Genomic DNA, 26,046 nt, shown 5'->3' on the forward strand with positions numbered 1-26,046 from the left:
TGGAGGGTTCGAGAGAAGTGGTGGTGAGGTAGAGCTGGGTGTCGTCAGCCTACATGTGGAAACTGACGCTGTGTTTTCGGATGATGTCGCCAAGGGGCAACATATAGATGAGAAATAGGAGGGGACCAAGGATAGATCCTTGGGGGACACCAGAGGTAATGATGCGGGGGCGGGAAGAGAAGTCGTTGCTGGAGATTCGCTGGCTATGATGGAACCAGGCGAGTGCAGTCCCACCCAGCTGGACGATGGTGGAGAGACGTTGGAGGAGGATGGAGTGGTCAACTGTGTCAAAGGCTGCCGACAGGACGAGGAGGGATAGTTTACCTTTGTCATAGACACAAAGGATATCATTTGTGACTTTGATGAGAGCCATTTTGGTACTGTGGCAGGCGCGGAAACCGGATTGGAAGGATTCAAACATGGAATTGCCTTGTGTTCTAGTCCTTTACATATAAATCCCATTAGCCTTTTTGATTTACCCCTCCTACCGCCCTGTGGCACCTCCTGCCCCACTTGCAATCTCCAACTTCCTAGCTCCGCTCCACTCCCTTGGCAGCATGACTTAGATAGGTAAGATACCATGCAAGGAATTGCGGACATAAGTCAGATTGCCCGATACCGCAGATCACGGGAGATGTCCAGTACCACGGTGCACCATGCAGCCCAGCAAGTTTGCAAATTGGTCAGTCGGCCAGTCGGGGGGTTTCAGCGGCAGCAGTTGGCTTTGTGAGGTGAAATGGTTTTGCTTTGACCTTGTCAAACTGTGCGCTGGAGTTCAATTCAATTCAAATTCCTCAAATCCCTCCATGGCCTCGCTCCTCTCTATCTCTGTAACGTCCTCCAGCCCTACACCTATTAGCAAAGTGTGAACAGGCTGGGTCTCTTTTCTCTTGAAAAGAAAAGGCTGAGTGGTGACCTAATAGAGGTCTTTAAAATCTTAAAAGGTTTTGATAGAGTGGATACAGAGAGAATGTTTCCACTTGTGGGTAATAACACAACTAGAGGCCATCAATATAAGGTAGTTACCAAGATAAACAGGACAAAGCAGCCCACTTGATTGGCACCCCATCCACCACCTTCAACCTTCACTCCCTCCACCACCGGCGCACCGTGGCTGCAGTGTGTACCATCTACAAGATGCACTGCAGCAACTCGCCAAGGCTTCTTCGGCAGCACTTCCCAAACCCGTGACCTCCACCACTGAAAAGGACAAGGGCAGCAGGTGCACGGGAACACCAGCACCTGCAAGTTCCCCTCCAAGTCACACACTGTCCTGACTCGTGAGGAGTATTCGGAACCTAGGAGAGGGCTCTGAGCTAGTTAGAGTGGGTGAGAGCGCAGATGAACAGGACCCAAAGAAAGAATGCAAAAGGCAGGAGGCAACAGAGCAGAGTAGCACTGGGGTAAGTGTAAATCACAAAGTGATAGGAAGGGACAATATGTATGAATATAAAGGGGCTGCAGGAGGGGTCAAAACTAAAAATCATGGTTTAAAAACTAGTATTAAAACACTCTACCTAAACGCACAAAGCATTCGAAATAAAGTAAACGAGTTGACGGCACAAATCATTACAAATGGGTATGATTTGGTGGCCATTACAGAAACGTGGTTGCAGGGTGGCCAAGACTGGGAATTAAACATACAGGGGTATCTGACAATTCGGAAGGATAGACAAGAAGGGAAAGGAGGTGGGGTAGCTCTGTTAATAAAGGATGATATCAGGGCAGTTGTGAGAGATGATATTGGCTCTAATGAACAAAATGTTGAATCATTGTGGGTGGAGATTAGAGATAGTAAGGGGAAAAAGTCACTGGTGGGCGTAGTTTATAGGTTCCCAAATAATAACTTCAAGGTGGGGCGGACAATAATCAAGAGAATAATAGAGACATGTGAAAAAGGAACAGCAGTAATCATGGGGGATTTTAACCTACATATCGATTGGTCAAATCAAATTGCACGGGGTAGCCTGGAGGAGGAATTCATAGAATGCATATGGGATTGTTTCTTAGAACAGTATGTTACAGAACCTACAAGGGAGCAAGCTATCTTAGATCTGGTCCTGTGTAATGAGACAGGAATAATAAACGATCTCCTCGTAAAAGATCCTTTCGGAATGAGTGATCACAGTATGGTTGAATTTGTAATACAGATTGAGGGTGAGGAAGTAGTGTCTCAAATGAGCGTACTATGCTCAAACAAAGGGAACTACAGTGGGATGAGGGCAGAGTTAGCTAAAGTAGACTGGGAACAAAAACTAAACGGTGGCACAATTGAGGAACAGTGAAGGACTTTTAAGGAGCTCTTTCATAGTGCTCAACAAAAATATATCCCAGTGAAAAAGAAGGGCGGTAAGAGAAGGGAAAACCAACCATGGATAACCAAGGAAATAAAGGAGAGTATCAAATTAAAAACCAATGCGTATAAGGTGGCCAAGGTTAGTGGGAAACTAGAAGATTGGGAAAATTTTAAACGACAGCAAAGACTGACTAAGAAAGCAACAAAGAAAGGAAAGATTGATTACGAAAGTAAACTTGCGCAAAACATAAAAACAGATAGTAAAAGCTTTTACCAATATATAAAACGGAAAAGAGTGACTAAAGTAAATGTTGATCCCTTAGAAGATGAGAAGGGGGATTTAATAATGGGAAATGTGGAAATGGCTGAGACCGTAAACAATTATTTTGCTTCGGTCTTCACAGTGGAAGACACAAAAACAATGCCAAAAAATTGCAGATGCATTCGTTATAATCGACCAAAATTCTCTGGACTCTGGGGAGGTACCAGCGGATTGGAAAGCAGCTAATGTAACGCCTCTGTTTAAAAAAGGGGGCAGACAAAAGGCAGGTAACTATAGGCCGGTTAGTTTAACATCTGTAGTGGGGAAAATGTTTGAAACTATCATTAAGGAAGAAATAGCGGGACATCTAGATAGGAATAGTACAATCAAGCAGACGCAACATGGATTCATGAAGGGGAAATCATGTTTAACTAATTTACTGGAATTCTTTGAGGATATAACGAGCATGGTGGATAGAGGTGTACCGATGGATGTGATGTATTTAGATTTCCAAAAGGCATTCGATAAGGGGCCACAAAAAAGGTTACTGCAGAAGATAAAAGTATGCGGCGTCAGAGGAAATGTATTAGCATGGATCGAGAATTGGCTGGCTAACAGAAAGCAGAGAGTCAGGATAAATGGGTCCTTTTCGGGTTGGAAATCGGTGGTTAGTGGTGTGCCACAGGGATCGGTGCTGGGACCACAACTGTTTACAATATACATAGATGACCTGGAAGAGGGGACAGAGTGTAGTGTAACAAAATTTGCAGATGACACAAAGATTAAGTGGAAAGCGGGTTGTGTAGAGGACACAGAGAGGCTGCAAAGAGACTTAGATAGGTTAAGTGAATGGGCTAAGGTTTGGCAGATGGAATACAATGTCGGAAAATGTGAGGTCATCCACCTTGGGGAAAAAAAACAGTAAAAGGGAATATTATTTGAATGGAGAGAAATTACAACATGCTGCGGTGCAGAGGGACCTGGGGGTCCTTGTGCATGAATCCCAAAAAGTTAGTTTGCAGGTGCAGCAGGTAATCAGGAAGGCAAATGGAATGTTGGCCTTCATTGCGAGAGGGATGGAGTACAAAAACAGGGAGGTCCTGCTGCAACTGTATAGGGTATTGGTGAGGCCGCACCTGGAGTACTGCGTGCAGTTTTGGTCACCTTATTTAAGGAAGGATATAGTAGCTTTGGAGGGGGTACAGAGACGATTCACTCGGCTGATTCCGGAGATGAGGGGGTTAACTTATGAGGATAGATTGAGTAGACTGGGTCTTTACTCGTTGGAGTTCAGAAGGATGAGGGATGATCTGATAGAAACATTTAAAATAATGAAAGGGATAGACAAGATAGAGGCAGAGAGGTTGTTTCCACTGGTCGGGGAGACTAGAACTAGGGGGCACAGTTCAAAATACGGGGAAGCCAATTTAAAACTGAGTTGTAAGGAATTTCTTCTCCCAGAGGGTTGTGAATCTCTGGAATTCTCTGCCCAAGGAAGCAGTTGAGGCTAGCTCATTGAATGTTTTCAAGTCACAGATAGATAGATTTTTAAGCAATAAGGGAATTAAGGGTTACGGGGAGCGGGCGGGTAAGTGGAGCTGAGTCCACGGCCAGATCAGCCATGATCTTGTTGAATGGCGGAGCAGGCTCAAGGGGCCAGATGGCCTACTCCTGTTCCTAATTCTTATGTTCTTATGTAAATATATCGGCCATTCCTTCATCGTCGCTGGGTCAAAATCCTGGACCTCTCTCCCTAACAGCACTGTGGGAGTACCTTCACCACACGGACTGCAGTGGATCATGGAGGCTTTTCACCGCCACATTCTCAAGGGCAATTAGGGGTGGGCAATAAATACTGGCCGTGCTCGTGATGCCCACATCGCAGGAATGAAAAAAAAATCCAATGGGGAATTCAGAAGAAACCTCTTTACCCAGAGAGTGGTGAGAATGTGGAACTCGCTGCCACAGGGAGTGGTTGAAGCGAATAGTATCGATGCATTTAAAGGGGAAGCTGGATAAGCACATGATGGAGAAGGGAATAGAGGGTTATGCTGATCGATTTAGATGAGGAAAGACAGGAGGAGGCTCGAGAGGAGCATAAACGCCGGCATGGACTGGTTGGGCTGAATGGCCTGTTTCTGTGCCGTATATCCGGTGTAATCCTTACAACCAGCGCATTGAGAAGATTGCCCAAATTATCATTCTGGAGATGCAGGCAGAAAGTTTGAAATAACAGCAGACTTCGCTACAAGAAGCCCAAAGGTTGACGACCCCGATGACCACATCACAAGAAAAGGTTTTGCGGATGAATTGGGAGGAGATACAAGGAAAATGTATCTTTCGTTGTGTTGCACCACCTCTTGTGTGAGAGGGGCAGTGATTGGACGTGACACAGGGCGGTTCCATAGCGCTCAGGCTGACACAGTCATACTGGGGCCAGGCACACTGGCCATGTCTTGTTCATGCCGATGTTCCAAAGGTTTCTCTTGCAGTGCGCAATCGATGATACATCCTCATTTTTAAAAAGTAAGGGATACTAACTGTCAACAGAAATTGGATACATTCTTGAAGGAGGCGAGCGAAGTTACAGGGCTTCAGTGAATGAGTGGGAGGGACTAATTGGACAGCTCATTCAAAGAGCTGGCACAGCCACGATGGTCCTTCTGTGTGGTAAAAGAAAAGAAAGACTTGCATTTCTATAGCGCCTTTCACGACCAACAGACATCTCAAAGCGCTTTACAGCCAATGAAGTACTTTTGGATTGTAGTCACTGTTGTAATGTAGGAAACGCGGCAGCCAACTTGTGCACAGCAAGCTCCCACACACAGCAATGAGATAATGACACAGATAATTCGGATTTTTGTTACGTTGATTGAGGGATAAATATTGGCCAGGACACCGGGGATATCTCCCCTGCTCCTCTTCGAAATAGTGCCATGGGATCGTTTGCGTCCACCTGAGAGGGCAGACGGGGCCTCGGTTTAACGTCTCATCCGAAAGACGGCACCTCCGACAGTGCAGCGCTCCCTCAGCACTGCACTGGAGTGCCAGCCCGGATTCTTTGTGCTCAAGTCTCTGGAGTGGGACTTGAACCCACAACCTGCTGACTCAGAGGCGAGGGTGCTGCCCACTGAGCCACGGCTGACACGGTATGATTCTATGACCAGTGAACTTTCCCGTGCTCTGGCATTGCGACGCGCAGCGCGATGCAAATCCGCTGCATCCCGGATCCCCCCCCGGCATGGCCCCCTCCCCCCCACCCACCCCGGGCTTGTGGGGTTATGTTACCTGGAGATGGCGGGACGGGAGTCCCTGAAGCGATGGGGGAAAGGTCAGCGAGCCCAGGCCCCCCCCCGCTGCCCCCCCTCTGGAGCGCGGAGTTCGCGAGCAGCCTTGGGACCAAACCAGCGGCTGAATAACTCGGTCAAAAAAAACTGCAATAAAAAGAAATTGGGAATGCAACCTCTCACTCTTGTTTTTGTGTTGCCATGGTAACGCTCCCCCCCTTTATCCCTGCCTCTGCTGTAATTATGAACTGGGCTCGAGGAATTCGTGCCATGTTGGCTGGCCCATTTATATCAGTCATTATAAGATTAGGGAGAGTGCGGTTTTATTGCACAAGACGCATTGTGCCTGAGTTTCAAACCCGACATTTATCTTATTACATTACTGACGGAACTGCCTCACGACCAGTGGGGGATGGTAAGTTTCAGCTTTAAGCAAACAGCTCCGAGGTCAGACAAGGATATATGAACAGAAACAGGAGCAGGAGTCGGCCATTCGGTCCCTCGAGCCTGCTCTGCCATTCAATAAGATCATGGCTGATCTTCGACCTCAACTCCACTTTCTCCCCTGGTCCCCATATCCCTTGATTCCCCTCAGTGCCCAGAAATGTATCTATCTCAATCTTGAATATACTCAACGACTCAGCATCCAAAGATTCACAACCTTCTGAGTGGAACAAAATGTCTCCTCACCTTAGTCTTAAATGGCCGACCCCTTATCCTGAGACTGTGCCCCCTGGTTCATCAAGGGCTACTGTTCCCGAACGTTGACCTGTGGAACCTGCCGGAACCCACAGATCACAGGATGAGGACAGGGTTGGATTTGATAGAGGTACCTCACAAGGTCAAGCAGCCAGGCAGTTACCTTCCAGTTCAACTGTCCCATCAAACACTCCCAGGGCAGGTACAGCACGGGTTAGATACAGAGTAAAGCTCTCCCTACACTGTCCCATCAAACACTCCCAGGGCAGGTACAGCACGGGTTAGATACAGAGTAAAGCTCCCCCTACACTGTCCCATCAAACACTCCCAGGACAGGTACAGCACGGGTTAGATACAGAGTAAAGCTCCCTCTACACTGTCCCATCAAACACTCCCAGGGCAGATACAGCACGTGTTAGATACGGAGCAAAGCTCCCTCTACATTGTCCCATCAAACACTCCCAGGGTAGGTACAGCACGGGTTAGATACAGAGTAAAGCTCCCTCTACACTGTCCCATCAAACACTCCCTGGGCAGATACGGCACGGGTTAGTTCCCTCTACACTGTCCCAATTTGTTTTGACGGTAATGTTACTGAAATGCTGGCTGCTTCCACCAGGGGGCAGTGAGCCAACACAGTTAGAGAACAAACAGCATTGTGTGAGATGGTTACCAGAGCTGTAAGGCCGTGGCTTTGGTTGAAACCAGTTAGTGTTTATTTTGCTCACCTTAAAAGCACATGTTTTGCATCAAGCGGACCTGATTCAACAGACAAGTATTCCTATATTTCACAGTGAGCTCAGGGATTGTGGGTTCAGATTAAGCTTTCGAGGTGGGGGGGGGAAGAAAGTTCCGGATTTCCACCAGCCTTCGTCTGGAAAAAATGCTGCCTCGTTTCACTCCTGAACGGCCCAGCTCCAATCGAACCTTGCACCAGGCAGCTCCCAGTTCGTTTTTCTACCAGAGCGCAGTTTAACTGTCTAATTCCATTGGCTAAGCCCGTGGGCCTGAGCGGGAGCCGTGGGCAGGCTATAGGACTTGGTCTCGGAGCCCTCGGCCTGGGAGAGACGGAGTTGGATATGGTGATCGCTGCTTCAACCTGTGTGAATGCCCGGTGAGGACAGGATCTGGCTTGGCTGTGATACTTCCACAGTTGCATAGTCTGTTGATCTTAGCTCACTCGCAAAGAATGGCCATTTGGACAAGGTAACAGAGGTCTTAAATTGCATGGGAAACGGTGTTTTTTGCCCTCCATCATGGACTGCAGTCCCAGAGCGGTATGTAAGCAATCCATGCTCGCATGCAGCAAGGCCTGGACAACATTCAGGCTTAGGCTGATAAGTGAAAAGTAACATTTGCACCACACAAGTGCCAGGCAATGACTATCTCCAACAAGAGAGAGTCTAACCATCTCCCCATGACATTAGAAACATAGAAATTTACAGCGCAGAAGGAGGCCGTTCCGGCCCATCGTGTCCAGGCCGGCCGACAAAGAGCCGCACGGCCCTCGGTCAGCGGCCCTAAAGGTTACATATAAACGTATGAACAATGACGGAAAGGTAAAAAGCATCCAGCCCAACCAGTCCGCCTCACACAACTGCGACACCCCTTATACTGAAACATTCTACATTCTACCCCAACCGGAGCCATGTGATCTCCTGGGAGAGGCAAAAACCAGATAAAAACCCAGGCCAATTTAGGGAGAAAAAATCTGGGAAAATTCCTCTCCGACCCATCCAGGCGATCAACCTGCCCATATTCGATTCCTGCAGTACTTACCATTATTTCTGCGCCGACCAACCAAAGGTCATCCAGTCTAATCCCAATTACTAGCTCTAGGCCCTGCAGGTTACTGCACTCTTAAGTGCCCATCCAACCATCTCTTGAAAGTGGTGAGGGTTTCTGCATCCACCACTCTTCCAGGCAGTTGGATAACAGCTGGAGGAGCGGGATTTAAAGGTGTCAACATCTGCTTTATTTGCAGTCGGCAAAGAATGCTGCCTTGTCAGGTTGAGATAGGCAAACAGCCCTTTTCAGCGATTTCAGCCTTTTTCAGTTTCTGGAGTCTTCTGCCTCATAAAAATGATTCAGTATCCTTCAGGTGAGATTTAAAAGTGCTGCCTTTCCACACGTTAATGGGGGCTGTGCTGGTACTGCAGCTCGCCCTCCAGCATCTTTCCCGACTTTCCCAGTCGGAGGCAGACGGAAAGACAGTAAAATGTGGCCAAAGGGAGGAGAGCCAACAGGGCTCTCAACAGGAGGCCTTACCCTCCCAGGGTATTGTGGGAGCACTTCCTACATCAATTTCACTGAGGAGCAGTGTGTTCGAAGGCTGCGCTTCACCCACCAAGGACATGGTCACAGAGCTCTGCCACCTCCTGCAACCAGCCCTCGAGCCTCAGATCAGGGGGACCACGGCTCTCTCAGTGCCAGTCAAGGGCACCATCGCCCTCAATTTCTACGCCAGCGGATCCTCCCAGTGTGCAACAGGAGACATAGCTATCATCTCGCAGCTGGCCCTGCATTGCTGCATCCGCGAGGTCACAGTCGCTCTGTGCAGAAGGAGAAGGGACTATGTTTCCTTCCCCATCACCAGAGGGAAGCAGCATGAGCGTGCATGTGGCTTTGCCAGGGGCGCAGGCTTTCCCCATGGCGCAGGTCGCCATTGACTGCACCCAGGTTGCTTTCTGGGCACCGCAGCACCACCCAGAGATCTTCCGTCGATCAAAGGCTGCCACTCACCGAATGTGCACAGCACTCATATTGTGACAGCCATGCTACCGCCAGGAGCATCATTGAGCAGACCATCGGAGTGTTCAAGCAACGGTTCCGCTGTCTTGACTGTGGGAGGAGCCCTCCAGTACTCGCCTGAGCGGGTGTCCCATTTCGTTGTCGCACAACTTGGCCATCATGAGGGCGTAGCCATTGCCACCGGGCATAGCTGCACCACCTCGGGAGGAGGAGGAAGAGGAAGATGAGGAGGAGGGAGACGAGGATGAGGAAGCGGACGAGGAACAGGAGCATGAACAGCGGTGAGGGAGGAGGCAATCACCTATTCGGCCTTGAGGAGGGGCGGTCCGTGACCACCTCATCAGACTTCAGTTCCAGTGAATTCCAGGACATTTCCCGGTTGCTCAGCTGTCCCATCAATCCAGCAATTTCTCATTCCGAATCACACCCCAAAGTTGAAATGAGACACAGCACCAAATCTGCCACATTGCATTAATAAATGGATCCAAATTCAGTAACCACATAGATACAACAATATTAACTAATCACCCTTGTGCAAACCCTTACTTCCCCTCTTTACAGTGCCTTTTCCCACCGAAATTGCCCACCTCGAAGGGCGAGTCGCATTGACCGTTTTCAATGTGTTCCCTCCGCCCCAATGCACGAGGCGGCCAATCAGGAAAAATTCAGCGCTTTGTGCTTTTTTTTGGAGCGGGGCGGAAGTGGCCTCATCATCGGGGCAGAAGTGGGGGCGGGGCACAGTGGCCGGCGCTGCAAGTCATCAGTGCCGCGCTGATGATGTCATCGTGCCGGCGCATCACAACGTCCCCCCCCCCATCAGTTAAAAGGGAAGGCCGCTGCGAACTCTGCAACCACTTCAGTGGCAAACACTGGGCCACCAGGGAGGGTTTCGGCTGGGCCCCAGAGGGGGGTGCCAGGCTGCCTATTGGCGGCCCGGCCGAACCCGTGGCCCTGATTGTGGGCCCGACTTGGCAGTCGGCTGACAAATTAAAAAACACATGGAGTCCGCCGGCAGCGCGACCTCCCCTTTAAGGGCCGCCAGGCCACACAAAGGGTACCGACGGCAAAAGCTATCGGGGGGCATCGACCAGCAGCGGCATCGCTCCCGCGGGGCAATACCGGGAAAGGGGCAATTTCCCGCGGGGCAATTTAGGGAAAAGGTTGTCGCCGATCGGTAAGGGGTCGACGCATGCACGAGGCGGTGGCAAAGCGGGCGAAATGGTCCCAGACACCGCTTCAAAAGTAAAGGAGGCCAATGTTCCAAATGGTGGCCCTTCCGCGGCAACTCAGTGGACAGTCGGCACCGACCGGTCTTATAGAAAGGGGCAACTTTGGCCCCTACAGATGGCCTTATAGGACGCCCTCGACCAGCTCTGGGCCTGGAAAGCCTGGCTGTCGATTGCGCCACCTCAGGCTGGGCAACAGCAGTCTGGGTTGGCTGGGTGACAAGCAACGACCAATGCAAATGTGGAGTGGCAGTAATGGGATCAGGAATGCTGTCATACTGAGAGAGGACAGCAGGTTCCTGCTCCACTGGCACCGCCACTCCCCCGGGGCAGCACCTCAGCATCTCCACCCATCTGCTGGAGCACAGGTTGGTGGCTTGCTGCGACACCGTGAGATCCCCGGTGGACCCAGCGACGATGGCAGCAGTCGGAGCTTGCATGGCATCCAGCTGAGGCTGCATGAGAGCAGTCTGAGCCTGCATTACAGCACTCAGATGTTGTGTTGCTTCTGCCTGTGCTGCAACGGAAGCTGCCACGTCACCCATGACACCCAACATGAGGTCTGGGTCCCCACGGTCTCTCTGGGAGCCCACCATCGTCTGCAGACTGGCAAGGATGGGCTCCGCAGTGTGCGCAGAGCTCTGTGCAATGCTTGAGGCGGACTCTTCCAAGCTTCTTAACTTTGCTGAGAGAGGCTCTTGGGCACCCTTGCCATTGCACCTATCATCTCGGAGTGCATGGCCATTACCCTACTTATGAATGCCTCCCCATCGAAGTCCTCATCTGAGTCCTGTGCAGCAGAATTCTTGCGCGAACTCTCTCTCCGGGGAGTCGGCTCCTGAGATACCTTCCCCCTTGGCCTTGCTGCGGTCCACTCATCCTCGGTGCATCACTCAGTGCAGACCCCTCTACTAAACTTGCCTCTAACGATTGCGTAGTGCCAGTCTCGGAGGTGGTGCCTGCGGGCGAGAGAGGCAGTGACACGGTGCTTGGGTCCTCCCCCTCTTCTCCCGCCTCACTCTCAGTGGGAGGCTCAGGGACAGGCTGCTCATCTGGTTGCTGGTTGTCTGAAAGCATAAATGGCACAAGACTCACGTCAAGGTGAGGGCAGGGGGGCAGGAATGGAGCAAGGCAGGCAGAGAGTATCAGGAGCTGGAAAGTGAGAAAGGCTTGTGGTGTGAAGGGGAAGTGGGATGAGAGAAAGAGCGGGGATGAAGATACCGTTGTTTAACAACTGTAGTGGGGAAAATGCTTGAAACTATCATTAAGGAAGAACTAGCGGGACATCTAGATAGGAATAGTGCAATCAAGCAGACGCAGCATGGATTCATGAAGGGGAAATCATGTTTAACTAATTTACTGGAATTCTTTGAGGATATAACGAGCATGGTGGATAGAGGTGTACCGATGGATGTGATGTATTTAGATTTCCAAAAGGCATTCGATAAGGTGCCACACAAAAGGTTACTGCAGAAGATAGAGGTATGCGGTGTCAGAGGAAATGTATTAGCATGGATAGAGAATTTGCTGGCGAACAGAAAGCAGAGAGTCGGGATAAACGGGTCCTTTTCGGGTTGGAAATCGGTGGTTAGTGGTGTGCCACAGGGATCGGTGCTGGGACCACAACTGTTTACAATATACATAGATGACCTGGAAGAGGGGACAGAGTGTAGTGCAACAAAATTTGCAGATGACACAAAGATTAGTGGGAAAGCGGGTTGTGTAGAGGACACAGAGTGGCTGCAAAGAGATTTAGATAGGTTAAGCGAATGGGCTAAGGTTTGGCAGATGGAATACAATGTCGGAAAGTGTGAGGTCATCCACCTTGGGAAAATAAACAGTAAAAGGGAATATTATTTGAATGGGGAGAAATTACACCATGCTGAGGTGCAGAGGGACCTGGGGATCCTTGTGCATGAATCCCAAAAAGTTAGTTTGCAGGTGCAGCAGGTAATCAGGAAGGCAAATGGAATGTTGGCCTTCATTGCGAGAGGGATGGAGTACAAAAGCAGGGAGGTCCTGCTGCAACTGTATAGGGTATTGGTATGGCTGCACCTGGAGTACTGCATGCAGTTTTGGTCACCTTACTTAAGGAAGGATATACTGGCTTTAGAGAGGGTACAAAGACGATTCACGAGGCTGATTCCGGAGATGAGGGGGTTACCTTATGCTGATAGATTGAGTAGACTGGGTCTTTACACGTTGGAGTTCAGAAGGATGAGGGGTGATATTATAGAAACATTTAAAATCATGAAAGGGATAGACAAGATAGAGGTAGAGAGGTTGTTTCCACTGGTCGGGGAGACTAGAACTAGGGGGAACAGCCTCAAAATACGGGGGAGCCAATTTAAAACCGAGTTGAGAAGGAATTTCTTCTCCCAGAGGGTTGTGAATCTGTGGAATTCTCTGCCCAAGGAAGCAGTTGAGGCTAGCTCATTGAATGTATTCAAGTCACAGATAGATAGATTTTTAACCAATAAGGGAATTAAGGGTTACGGGGAGCGGGCGGGTAAATGGAGCTGAGTCCACGGCCAGATCAGCCATGATCTTGTTGAATGGCGGAGCAGGCTCGAGGGGCTAGATGGCCTACTCCTGTTCCTAATTCTTATGTTCTTATGTTCTTAAATAAGGAGTCCAAAATTGTACACAGTGAAATAATGTCTCATCTCACCTCCGACATTGCAGCACTTCCTCAGTACTGCCCCTTTGACAGTGCAGCGCTCCCTCAGTACTGCCCCTGAACAGTGCAGCACTCCCTCAGTACTGCCCCTCCGACAGTGTAGCACTCCCTCAGTACTGCCCCTCCGACAGTGTAGCACTCCCTCAGTACTGCTCCTCCGACAGTGCAGCACTCCCTCAGTACTGCCCCTCTGACAGTGCAGCGCTCCTCCGTACTGCCCCTCCAATAGTGCAGCGCTACCACAGTACTGCACCTCCGACAGTGCAATGCTCCTTCCGTACTGCCCCTCCGACAGTGTAGCGCTCCCTCCGTACTGCCCCTCAACAGTGCAGCGCTCCCTCAGTACTGCCCCTCTGACAGTGCGGCGCTCCCTCAGCACTGCCCTCCGACAGTGTGATGCTCCCTCAGTACTGCCCCTCCGACAGTGTGGTACATCTTCAGTACTGCCCCTCCGACAGTGCAGCGCTCCCTCAGTACTTCCTCTCCGACAGTGCAGCACTCCCTCAGTACTGCCCCTCCGACAGTGCGGCGCTCACTCAGCACTGCCCCTCCGACAGTGCAGCATTCCCTCAGTACTGCCCCTCCGACAGTCCGGTGCTCCCTTAGTACTGCCCCTCCGACAATGCAGCACTCTCTCAGCACTGCCCCTCCGACAGTGCGGCGCTCACTCAGCACTGCACTGGGAGTGTCAGCCAGGATTTGGTGCTCAAGTCCCTGGAGTGGGTCTCCAGCCCACGACCCGAGGCAAGAGTGCGGCCCACTGAGCTCAGGCTGACACCTTGATCAGGCTTGTGGCAGCAGGTGAGGAGTTGCTCTCTTACCCGGGTTTATGGACAATTTCTCTCAGAACTCGCACCGCGTCATCATTGCTCATGTTCTCGAAGTTTATGTCGTTCACCTGCGATGAAGGAAAAGACCGTTATTCACCGTAGGAACGAAGCAAGTCACTCTTGGAGGGCACCACAGCCAAGCTGAACCCAACATTGACGTGTGCAATTGCCAGCAAGGATCACGAGATGCTGATCAGCAGCAGGAACGCTGGCTGATTCTGCCAGGCTCAGGGATGCCTAGGCCTTGCGGGACCCCAACTGCATCCCCAGCTCAAGTAGAAGGGAAGATTTGCATTTATATAGCGTCTTTCGTGACCACCGGGCATCACAAAGCACTTTACAGCCAATTAAGTACTTTGGGAATGTAGTCACTGTTGTCATGTAGGGAACGCAGATCAGCTAACTCCACACAGACCAGAGAACATGAGAGCACAATAAACAGGAGCAGGATTTGGCCCTCTGGCCCCTCGAGCCTGCTCTGCCATTCAATAAGATCATGGCAGATCTTCGACGTCAACTCCACTTTCCCTCCCGATCCCCATATCCCCTGATTCCCCTCGAGTCCAAAAATCTATCGATCTCAGCCTTCTATAGACTTGTGAAGAGAAAAGGATTAGTGAAAACAAACGTAGGTCCCTTGCAGTCAGATTCAGGTGAATTTATAATGGGGAACAAAGGAATGGCAGACCAGTTGAACAAATACTTTGGTTCTGTTTTCACAAAGGAAGACACAAATAACTTACCGGAAATACTAGGGGACAGAGGGTCGAGTGAGAGGGAGGAACTGAGGGATATCCTTATAAAGTGGGAAATTAATGGGATTGAAGGCCGATAAATCCCCAGGGCCTGATATTCTGCATCCCAGAGTACTTAAGGAAGTGGCCGTAGAAATAGTGGATGCATTGGTGATCATTTTCCAACAGTCTATCGACTCTGGATCAGTTCCTATGGATTGGAGGGTAGCTAATGTAACACCACTGTTTAAAAAAGGAGGGAGCGAGAAAACGGGTAATTATAGACCTTAGCCTGACATCAGTAGTGGGGAAAATGTTGGAATCAATTATTAAAGATGAAATAGCAGCACATTTGGAAAGCAGTGACAGGATCAGTTCAAGTCAGCATGGATTTATGAAAGGGAAATCATGCTTGACAAATCTTCTGGAATTTTTTGAGGATGTAACTAGTAGAGTGGACAAGGGAGAACCAGTGGCTGTGGTGTATTTGGACTTTCAAAAGGCTTTTGACAAGGTCCCACACAAGAGATTGGTGTGCAAAATTAAAGCACATGGTATTGGGGGTAATGTACTGACATGGGATAGACAAGATAGAGGCGGAGAGGTTGTTTCCACTGGTCGGGGAGAGTAGAACTAGGGGGCACAGCCTCAAAATACGGGGGAGCCAATTTAAAACCAAGTTGAGAAGGAATTTCTTCTCCCAGAGGGTTGTGAATCTGTGGAATTATCTGCCCAAGGAAGCAGTTGAGGCTAGCTCATTGAATGTATTCAAGTCACAGATAGATAGATTTTTAACCAATAAGGGAATTAAGGGTTACGGGGAGCGGGCGGGTAAGTGGAGCTGAGTCCACGGCCAGATCAGCCATGATCTTATTGAATGGCGGAGCAGGCTCGAGGGGCTAGATGGCCTACTCCTGTTCCTAATTATTATATTCTTATGTTCTTATGTTCTTATTGCCCCCAAGGGTGTCGATGTCACTGACTGCCACGGCGCCCACCACCTGCTCCCCAATGAGTCGCAGCACTCACTCCTCCAGGTCTCAGAGCTGCTGGAGCTGAACATCACCCCCGCCTGTTCTCTGCTGCTTCCCCCTATGGTGGGCCTTCATGGCCTGCAAGAGAAATGAATGTGTGTGAGTGAGAGTGCAGCTATGTGTTTGGGAGATGTATGTGCCATAGTGCCAACTGTAATTGTAGGCAAGGCGTGAGATGTGGATGTGAGTTTGCGTAGGCGGAGGTGCTTGGTGGGAAAGTGTTGGGGGTATGGCGGTTTGTGCAGTGTGTACAGTATGAGGATCAGATGCTGGTATGTAGGACCTATTGCATCATGTGCTCACCCTGACCACCCGAGTGAGGCCCTGTATCAGGCTCCTGACGACCACACTGCTGGCCGAGACCTCGTGGGCCACTTCCCTCCACATTGCCCTGAAGACCTGGGGCAGTGTCCGGGAACAGCACTGCCCTCCTTCGTGCCACTCCCGCCACCAATGCCTGGTTGCTGAAACGGCGAGCTCTCTCCCTGGGACTGGGATCAGCCAGTATTGCTGATAATGAGGATCGGCACAATGATGCAACCTCGCCTTTAAGAGCTGGAAGGAGCCAGTGTGAAGGACCATTCCCGTTTGCAATGCACTTGAAATTCATTATCGCTCTGATGGTAGAGCCCGGTCACGCCCTAGTGAGGTCATTCGTGCTTGATTTAGCGTTCCAGTCCTTTACTGGAGCGCTAACAGCCAATTTAGTGGAAGCTCAGTATCATTAGCGCCTGGCACTAATTTTCTGAAAAATGAACGGCTCAAACGGGGTGCTACTGAATGTCTAGCCCAATCTGACCGACCTGTCGGGAACATAGAAACAGGAGTCATCCCCCAGGGTCTATTCTGCATTCAGTTAGATCATCATACGAGACCGTTAACCAAGGATGAAGCCCATGGAATTGAGGCAAATTATTGAGCTGGCTAGGAAATTGGCTGCGTGGCAGGAGACAGGCAGTAGGGATAATGGACAGGTACTTTAACGGGCAGGATGTGACTAGTGGTGTCCTGCAGCGATCTGTTTTGGGGCTTCAACTATTCACTGTATCTGTTAACGACTTAGATGATCGGAACAATTGCAGGCAGTGTAGATGGAAGCATAAAATTACAAAGGTTTATCGACAGATTAAGTGAATGGGCAAAACTGTGGCAAATGGATTTCAATGTAGGCAAATGTGAGGTCATCCACTTTGGACTTAAAAAGGACAGAACAGGGTACTCTCTAAATGGTGAAAAGTTAAAAGAGACTTGGGGTTCCAGGTACATAGAGCATTAAAATGTTATGAACAGATACAGAAAATAATCAAAAAGTCCAATGGAATGCTGGCCTTTATATCTAGAGGACTAGAATACAAGGGGGTAGAAGTTATGCTGCATCTATACAAAGCCCTGGTCAGACCACACCTGGAACACTGTGAGCAGTTCTGGTCACCACACCTGAGGAAGGATATATTGGTCTTGGAGGGAGTGCAGCATAGGTTTACCAGAATGATACCTGGGCTTCAAGGGTTAAGTTATGAGGAGGGATTACATAAACTAGGGTTGTATTCCCTGGAATTTAGATGGTTACGGTGTGATCTGATCGACGTTTTCAAGATAATTAGGGGGAACAGATAGGGTAGATAGAGAGAAACTATTTCCGCTGATTGGGAAGTCTAGGACTAGGGGGCATAGTCTAAAAATTAGAACCAGATCTTTCAGGAGTGAAACATAGAAACATATAAAATAGGTGCAGGACTAACTAGGTCATTCGGCCCTTCGAGCCTGCACCACCATTCAATAAGATCATGGCTGATCATTCCCTCAGTACCCCTTTCCTGCTTTCTCTCCATACCCCTTGACCTCCTTAGCCGTAAGGGCCATATCTAACTCCCTCTTGAATATATCCAATGAACTGGCATCAACAACTCTCTACGACAGAAAATTCCACAAGTTAACAACTCTCCGAGTGAAGAAGTTTCTCCTCATCTCAGTCCTAAATGGCCTACCACTTATCCTAAGACTGTGTCCCCTAGTTCTGGACTTCCCCAACATCGGGAACATTCTACCCGTATCTAAACTGTCCCATCCCATCAGAATTTTATATGTTTCTATGAGATCCCCTCTCATCCTTCTAAACTCCAATGTATAAAGGCCCAGTTGATCCAGTCTCTCCTCATATGTCAGTCCTGCCATCCCGGGAATCAGTGTGGTGAACCTTCGCTGCACTCACTCAAAAGCAAGAACGTCCTTCCTCAGATTAGGAGACCAAAACTGAACACAATATTCCAGGTGAGGCCTCACCAAGGCCCTATACAACTGCATTAAGACCTCCCTGCTCCTATACTCAAATCCCCTAGCTATGAAGGCCAACATATCATTTGCCTTCTTCATCGGCTGCTGTTCCTGTATGCCAACTTTCAATGACTGATGAACCATGACACCCAAGTCTCGTTGCACCTCCCCTTTTCCCAATCTGCCGCCATTCAGATAATATTCTGTCTTTGCGTTTTTGCCCCCAAAGTAGATAACCTCACATTTATCGACATTATACTGCATCTGCATGCATTTGCCCACTCACCTAACCTGTCCAAGTCACCCTGCAGCCTCTTATCATCCCCCTCACAGCTCACACCGCCACCCAGTTTAGTGTCATCTGCAAACTTGGAGATATTACACTCAATTCTTTCATCTAAATCATTGATGTATATTGTAAAGAGCTGGGGTCCCAGCACTGAGCCCTGCGGCACTCCACTAGTCACTGCCTGCCATTCTGAAAAGGACCCGTTTATTCTGACTCTCTGCTTCCTGTCTGCCAACCAGTTCTCTATCCATGTCAGTATATTACCCCCAATACCATGTGCTTTGATTTTGCACAACAATCTCTTGTGTGGGACCTTGTCAAAAGCCTTTTGAAAGTCAAAATACACCACATCCACTGGTTCTCCCTTGTCCATTCTACTGGTTACATCCTCAAAAAATTCCAGAAGATTTGTCAAGCATGATTTCCCCTTCATAAATCCATGCTGATTTGGACCGATCCTGTCACTGCTTTCCAAATGCGCTGCTATTTCATCCTTAATGATTGATTTCAACATTTTCCCCACAACTGATGTCAGGCTAACCAGTCTATAATTACCTGCTTTCTCTCTCCCTCCCTTTTTAAAAAGTGGTGTTACATTAGCTACCCTCCAGTCCATAGGAACAGACCCAGAGTTGACAGACTGTTAGAAAATGATCACCAATGCATCCACTATTTCTAGGGCCACTTCCTTAAGTACTCTGGGATGCAGATTATCAGGCCCCGGGGATTTATCGGCCTTCAATTCCATCAATTTCCCTAACACAATTTTCTGCCTGATAAGGATATCCTTCAGTTCCTCCTTCTCACTAGATCCTCGGTCCCCTAGTACTTCCAGAAGGTTATTTGTGTCTTCCTTCGTGAAGACAGAACCAAAATATTTGTTCAATTGGTCTGCCATTTCTCCATTACAAATTCATCTGAATCCGACTGCAAGGGACCTACGTTTGTCTTCACTAATCTTTTTCTCTTCACATATCTATAGAAGCTTTTGCAGTCAGTTTTTATGTTCCCGGCAAGCTTCTTCTCGTACTCTATTTTCCCGCTCTTAATTAAACCCTTTGTCCTCCTCTGCTGAATTCTAAATTTCTCCCAGTCCTCAGGTTTGCTGCTTTTTCTGACCAATGTATATGCCTCTTCCTTGGATTTAACACTATCCTTAATTTCCTTTGTTAGCCACGGTTGAGCCACCTTCCCCGTTTTATTTTTACTCCAGACAGGGATGTACAATTGTTGAAGTTCATCCATGTGATCTTTAAATGTTTGCCATTGCCTGTCCCTTTCAGTATCATTTGCCAGTCTATTCTAGCCAATTCACGCCTCAAACCATCGAAGTTAACTTTCCTTAAGTTCAGGACCTTAGTTTCTGAATTAACTGTGTCACTCTTCATCTTAATAAAAAATTCTACCATGTTATGGTCACTCTTCCCCAAGGGGCCTCGGACAACAAGATTGCTAATTAGTCCTTTCTCATTACACATCACCCAGTCTAGGATGGCCAGCTCCCTGGTTAGTTCCTCGACATATTGGTCTGGAAAACCATCCCTAATACACTCCAGGAAATCCTTGCTACCAGTTTGGTTAGCCCAATCAATATGTAGATTAAAGTCACCCATGATAACTGCTGTACCTATATTGCATGCATCTCTAATTTCTTGTTTGATGCTATCCCCAACCTCACTACTACTGTTTGGTGGTCTGTACACAACTTCCACTAGCGTTTTTTGCCCTTTGGTATTCTGTAGCTCCATCCATACAGATTCCACATCACCCAAGCTAATGTCCTTTCTTACTATTGCATTAATTTCCTCTTTAACCAGCAACGCCACCCCACCTACCCGCACTCTGTACCTGTACCCGCGCTCGGTACCTGTACCCTCGCTCTGTACCTGTATCCAGGCTCTGTACCTGTACCCGCGCTCTGTACCTGTACCCGCGCTCTGTACCTGTACCCAGGCTCTGTACCTGTACCCGCGCTCTACCTGTATCCAGGCTCCGTACCTGTACCCGCGCTCTGTACCTGTACCCGCGCTCTGTACCTGTACCCTCGTTCTGTACCTGTATCCAGGCTCTGTACCTGTACCCTCGTTCTATACCTGTATCAAGGCTCTGTAGCTGTACCCAGGCTCTGTACCTGTACCCGCGCTCTGTACCTGTAACCGCGCTCTCTACCTGTACCCGCGCTCTGTACCTGTACCCTCGCTCTGTACCTGTACCCAGGCTCTGTACCTGTACCCGCGCTCTGTACCTGTATCCAGGCCCTGTACCTGTACCCGCGCTCTCTACCTGTACCCAGGCTCTGTACCTGTACCCGCGCTCTGTACCTGTACCCGCACTCTGTACCTGTACCCGCGCTCTGTACCTGTATCCAGGCTCTGTACCTGTACCCGCGCTCTGTACCTGTATCCAGGCTCTGTACCTGTTCCCGCGCTCTGTACCTGTACCCAGGCTCTGTATCTGTACCCGCGCTCTGTACCTGTACCCGCACTCTGTACCTGTATCCAGGCTCTGTACCTGTACCGGCGCTCTGTATCTGTATCCAGGCTCTGTACCTGTACCCGCGCTCTGTACCTGTACCCGCACTCTGTACCTGTATCCAGGCTCTGTACCTGTTCCCGCGCTCTGTACCTGTACCCAGGCTCTGTACCTGTACCCGCGCTCTGTACTTGTACCCGCACTCTGTACCTGTACCCACGCTCTGTACCTGTACCGGCGCTCTGTACCTGTATCCAGGTTCTGTACCTGTACCCGCACTCTGTACCTGTACCCGCACTCTGTACCTGTATCCAGGCTCTGTACCTGTACCCACACTCTGTACCTGTATCCAGGCTCTGTACCTGTACCCGCACTCTGTACCTGTACCCGCGCTCTGTACCTGTACCCGCGCTCTGTACCTGTACCCGCACTCTGTACCTGTATCCAGGCTCTGTACCTGTACCGGCGCTCTGTATCTGTATCCAGGCTCTGTACCTGTACCCGCGCTCTGTACCTGTACCCGCACTCTGTACCTGTATCCAGGCTCTGTACCTGTTCCCGCGCTCTGTACCTGTACCCAGGCTCTGTACCTGTACCCGCGCTCTGTACTTGTACCCGCACTCTGTACCTGTACCGGCGCTCTGTACCTGTATCCAGGTTCTGTACCTGTACCCGCACTCTGTACCTGTACCCGCACTCTGTACCTGTATCCAGGCTCTGTACCTGTACCCACACTCTGTACCTGTATCCAGGCTCTGTACCTGTACCCGCACTCTGTACCTGTACCCGCGCTCTGTACCTGTACCCGCGCTCTGTACCTGTACCCAGGCTCTGTACCTGTACCCGCACTCTGTACCTGTACCCGCACTCTGTACCTGTACCCGGGCTCTGTACCTGTACCCGTGCTCTGTACCTGTACCCGCGCTCTGTACCTGTACCCTCGTTCTGTACCTGTATCCAGGCTCTGTACCTGTACCCTCGTTCTGTACCTGTACCCAGGCTCTGTACCTGTACCCAGGCTCTGTACCTGTACCCGCGCTCTGTACCTGTACCCGTGCTCTCTACCTGTACCCGCGCTCTGTACCTGTACCCTCGCTCTGTACCTGTACCCGCACTCTGTACCTGTACCCGCGCTCTGTACCTGTATCCAGGCCCTATACCTGTACCCAGGCTCTGTACCTGTACCCGCACTCTGTACCTGTACCCGCACTCTGTACCTGTACCCGGGCTCTGTACCTGTACCCGTGCTCTGTACCTGTACCCGCGCTCTGTACCTGTACCCTCGTTCTGTACCTGTATCCAGGCTCTGTACCTGTACCCTCGTTCTGTACCTGTACCCAGGCTCTGTACCTGTACCTGCGCTCTGTACCTGTATCCAGGCTCTCTACCTGTACCCGTACTCTGTACCTGTATCCAGGCTCTGTACCTGTTCCCGCGCTCTGTACCTGTACCCAGGCTCTGTACCTGTACCCGCGCTCTGTACCTGTACCCGCACTCTGTACCTGTACCGGCGCTCTGTACCTGTATCCAGGCTCTGTACCTATTCCCGCGCTCTGTACCTGTACCCAGGCTCTGTACCTGTACCCGCGCTCTGTACCTGTACCCGCACTCTGTACCTGTATCCAGGCTCTGTACCTGTACCGGCGCTCTGTACCTGTATCCAGGCTCTGTACCTGTACCCGCGCTCTGTACCTGTACCCGCACTCTGTACCTGTAACCAGGCTCTGTACCTGTACCCGCGCTCTGTACCTGTACCCGCACTCTGTACCTGTACCCGCGCTCTGTACCTGTACCCGCACTCTGTACCTGTACCGGCGCTCTGTACCTGTATCCAGGCTCTGTACCTGTTCCCGCGCTCTGTACCTGTACCCAGGCTCTGTACCTGTACCCGCGCTCTGTACCTGTACCCGCACTCTGTACCTGTATCCAGGATCTGTACCTGTACCGGCGCTCTGTACCTGTATCCAGGCTCTGTACCTGTACCCGCGCTCTGTACCTGTACCCGCACTCTGTACCTGTAACCAGGCTCTGTACCTGTACCCGCGCTCTGTACCTGTACCCACACTCTGTACCTGTACCCGCGCTCTGTACCTGTATCCAGGCTCTGTACCTGTACCCGCACTCTGTACCTGTACCCGCGCTCCACACATCCCTTATTTCTTGTTTGATGCTGTCCCCAACCTCACTACTACTGTTTGGTGGTCTGTACACAACTCCCACTAGCGTTTTCTGCCCTTTGGTATTCCGTAGCTCCACCCATACAGATTCCACATCATCCAGGCTAATGTCCTTTTTTACTATTGCATTAATTTCCTCTTTAACCAGCAATGCCACCCCGTCTCCTTTTCCTTTCTGTCTATCCTTCCTAAATGTTGAATACCCCTGGATGTTGAATTCCCAGCCTTGGTCACCCTGGAGCCATGTCTCCGTGATGCCAATTACATCATACCCGTTCACTGCTATCTGCACAGTTAATTCATCCACCTTATTCCGAATACTCCTCGCATTGAGGCACAGAGCCTTCAGCCTTGTCTTTCTAACACACTTTAGAATATTGCTGTAATGTGGCTCTTTTTGCTTTTTGCCTTAGGTTTCTCTGCCCTCCACTTTTACTTTTCTTCTTTCTATCTTTTGCTTCTTCCCCCATTCTACTTCCCTCTGTCTCCCTGCATAGGTTCCCATCCCACTGCCATATTAGTTTAACTCCTCCCCAACAGCACTAGCAAACACTCCCTCTAGGTAATTGGTTCCAGTCCTGCCCAGGTGCAGACCGTCCGGTTTGTACTGGTCCCACCTCCCCCAGAACCGGTTCCAATGTCCCAGGAATTTGGATCCCTCCCTTGTGCTCCACTCCTCAAGCCACGTATTCATCTGAGCTATCCTGTGATTCCTACTCTGACTAGCACGTGGCACTGGCAGCAATCCTGAGATTACTACTTTTGAGGTCCTACTTTTTAATTTAGCTCCTAGCTCCCTAAAGTCATCTTGTAGGACCTCATCCCATTTTTTACCTATATCGTTGGTACCTATATGCACCACAACAACTGGCTGTTCACCCTCCCTTTTCAGAATGCCCTGCACCGAAACATCCTTGACCCTTGTACCAGGGAGGCATCATACCATCCTGGAGTCTCAGTTGCAGCTGCAGAAACGTCTGTCTATTCCCCTTACAATTGAATCCCCTATCACTATAGCTCTCCCACTCTTTTTCCTATCCTCCTGTGCAGCAAAGCCAACCACGGTGCCATGAACTTGGCTGCTGCTGCCCTCCCCTGATGAGTCATCCCCCTCAACAGTACCCAAAGCAGTGTATCTGTTTTGCCGGGGGATGACCGCAGGGGACCCCTGCACTATCTTCCTTGCACTGCGCTTCCTGTTGGTCACCCATTCCCTAGCTGGCTGTGTACCCTTTACCTGCGGTAAGACCAACTCACTAAACGTGCTATTCACTTCATTCTCAGCATCATGAAATTGGAAACACTTTTGGACACAAAGGGTGGTAGAAGTTTGGAACTCTCTTCCAGAAATGGCAATGGATGCTAGATCAATTGTTAATTTTAAGTCTGAGACTGATAGATTTTTGTTAACCAAAGGTATTAAGAGATATGGGAGTGACTCCTGCCAACGAACTGGAAGCTACAGGAAGTGACTGGAAGCTGAGCAGAGGCATTCTGCGCATAACTGTCAGATCACAAATTTTAAAAATAACATTCTCAACAGACAGAGGTCGGTGTAAAAGACAACTCCAGCATTTTTTTTCCCTTGTTGGAAAAAATGTTGATATAAAGAAATGCAAATAAAATTAAAAGTGCGTATCATTTTCCCCATCAGCAATTTGATTTATAAACACACGATTAAAAATGAAACACTAAGTGATCGGGCAATTGTTTTTTTTTCCCTCCGACTCACCTGGTTTACTGAGTTCCCAATGGAGCTCCTTGAAATAGTTTCATTTGCATCGAGGGATCAGCGCAGGTCGGACGCTGACAGCGGCTGCAGACTCGAGAGAGCCGGGTAACTTCAGGGCAACATTGAACGCTGTGTGACAGCCCCTGGCAACTGGGAACGCACATTATCAGCGCACATAATGGCAGTCGGGCGATTTATAAAACGGGGAGTTGGAAAATATCCCACACTCAGTCCTATAGAGGATCGACACTTCTCTAAATACATTTCTTTATTGCTTATTTTGGGAATTCTGGCAGCAGCTGGAACTGGAACTGAGTATTTGCAACACCTTCCGGTTTGTTGACTCTGGAGCAAAGGCGGGTATACGGAGTTAGGTCGCAGATCAGCCACGATCTTGTTGAATGTGGGAATAGGTTCAAGGGGCTGAATGGCCTCCTCCTGTTCCTATGTTCCTAAAGCTGATTTCTACCTCAACTGCATTTCCCTGCCGTTGATCCAATTACCTTGATTCTCGGCGTAGAATCACACAGCACAGAAAGAGGCCATTCGGCCCATCGTGTCTGTGCCGGCTCTTCGAAGCAGCGATCCGATTAGTCCCACTCTACTGCTCTTTCCTTCATATCCTGAAAATTTTTTATTTGTGAATTATATCATTATCACAGGCAGTCCCTCGAAATCGAGGAAGACTTGCTTCCACTCTAAAAGTGAGTTCTCAGGTGACTGTACAGTCCAATACGGGAATTACAGTCTCTGTCACAGGTGGGACAGACAGTGGTTGAAGGAAAGGGAGGGTGGGGACCCTGGTTTGCCGCACGCTCCTTCCGCTGCCTGCGCTTGGTTTCTGCATGCTCTTGGCGACGAGACTCGAGGTGCTCAGCGCCCTCCCGATGCTTCTCCTCCACTTAGGGCGATCTTTGGCCAGGGACTCCCAGGTGTGGGTGGGGATGTTGCACTTTATCAGGGAGGCTTTGAGGGTGTCCTTGAAATGTTTACTCTGCCCTCCTGGGGCTCGCTTGCAATGTAAGAGTTCTGAGCAGAGCGCTTGCTTTGGGAGTCTTGCGTTGGGCATGCAGACAATGTGGCCCGCCCAACGGAGCTGGTCGAGTGTGGTCAGTGCTTCGCTGCTGGAATTATATATCGAATCTTGCGCTGTGTGATCCTGACTTTATCTGAGAGTACAGTCACTTCGCTGGCATGTAACGGAGGCTACGATTCATGGCGTGACTCAGATTCTGTTACCCTGAGCTTTACACAGCGTAGTACTGGTGCGATGTGACGACCTGGGAACTCTGACTCTCGGTCC

General features: G+C 49.8%; 1 protein-coding gene across 1 annotated transcript in view; it reads left to right on the forward strand.

Moving 5' to 3' along the window:
* LOC139266022 (segment polarity protein dishevelled homolog DVL-3) overlaps positions 1-26,046 on the forward strand; it is a 205,149-nt gene that overhangs the window by 82,997 nt on the left and 96,106 nt on the right. The gene's annotated exons all lie outside the window — the stretch shown is intronic.

The sequence above is a fragment of the Pristiophorus japonicus genome, chromosome 6, assembly GCF_044704955.1.
Source record: "Pristiophorus japonicus isolate sPriJap1 chromosome 6, sPriJap1.hap1, whole genome shotgun sequence".
Taxonomy (NCBI): Eukaryota; Metazoa; Chordata; class Chondrichthyes; family Pristiophoridae; genus Pristiophorus; species Pristiophorus japonicus.